Below are 1,646 nucleotides of genomic sequence, written 5' to 3' on the forward strand. Positions count from 1 at the left end.
CAGATTTGATGCATTACATATATACTAATGACCAAAGACCAGAGTAGTTGGGGATGATATCAAAAAATCATACATTAAGAAAGCAAAAGGTCATTAAAAAGACAGGAAAGAAAGAAAAGATCAAAGTGAATGTCAGAAGATATTCTGAAACTTACCCTTAAACATAGAAAAGCTAAAACAACTAGAAGAAATGATAAACTAAAAGAGATGAGCAGAAGATTCTAAAAGGTAGCTCAAGAAAACAAAGTAACGTATTATAATGATATGTACAAAGATTGAGTCAGAAGGCCAAAAGGGAAGAGTACGCTCCGCATTTCTCAAGCTGAAAGAACTGAAGAAAAACTTCAAGCCACAATTTGCTATACTGTAAGATTCTATGGGCAAAATACTGAATGATGCAGGAAGCATCAAAAGAAGATGGGATCAAAAGAAGATGGAAGGAATAGAGTCACTGTAACAAAAAAAAATGGTCAATGTTCAGCCAATTCAAGAGGCAGCATATGACCAATGGTACTGAAGGAAGAATTCCACACTGTACTGAAGGCAGCAGCAAAAAACAAGGCTCCAGGAATTGATGAAATAAAAGTTGAAATAATTCAACAAACTCATCTGTGCTAAGGAATTTGGAAGACAGCTACCTGGTCAACAAACTGGAAGAGATCCATATTAGTGCCCATTTCAAAGAAAGGTGGCTGAACAGATTGCAGAAATAATCAAACAATATCATTAATATGATGGTGGTGGTGGTGGTTATGTGCTGTGGAGTCAGAACTGACTCATAGCGACCCTGTACAGGGTTTCCGAGGCTGTACATCTTTACGGAAGCAGAAAACCTCATCTTTCTCCCATGGAACAGCTGGTAGTTTTAAACTGCTGACCTTAAGGTTTGCAGCTCAATTTGTAACCACTATGCTACCAGAGCTCCTTAAGTAAAATCTGGGTGAAGATAATTTACAAATGGTTGCAATAATATATCAACAGGGAGCTGCCAGAAATTCAAGCCTGATTCAGAATAGGACATGAAATGACGGCTATCATTGCTGACATCATATGGGTCTTGGCTAAAAACAGAAAATACCAGAAAGATGTTTGCTTGTGTTTAATTGACTATGCAAAAGCATTCAACTGTGTGGATCATAAGAACATGGATAACACTGAGGAGAATGTGAATTCCAGGGAAGTTGTGCTCATGAGGAACCTGTACATAGATCAAGAAGCAGTTAATACAGAAAAAGAGGCTAAACGAAGATCAAAGACTATAGGTTCAGTATGGATTGTACCTCAATGTGAAGAAAATGAAAATCCTCACAACTGGACCAATAAAGAATGAAGTTGAAAAAGACTGCGTTTTTGTCATTTTAAGCTCTAGTGATTGTCCTATGGCCTTCAAGAAAACCTATCAAGATCACTCCTTGGGAATCCCCCCCAAAACAATCACTGTAGCTCAAAACTGCTATTGCTGTCTGCCTTGAATTGCATTGGCTTGGCAGATCCCCTCGGAAGCCACTGTTTTATTGTGAGCGTTTTCTTAATGTTTTATTGTGAATTATGTGATAGTTTACATGGGAGAACATTAGTTTTACATTCATCCTATTGTATATCATTTCATTGCCATGGTTACAATCCCCTCCATGTATCATCAACCA

This window comes from Chrysochloris asiatica, unplaced genomic scaffold, assembly GCF_000296735.1.
Source record: "Chrysochloris asiatica unplaced genomic scaffold, ChrAsi1.0 scaffold00047, whole genome shotgun sequence".
Taxonomy (NCBI): domain Eukaryota; kingdom Metazoa; phylum Chordata; class Mammalia; order Afrosoricida; family Chrysochloridae; genus Chrysochloris; species Chrysochloris asiatica.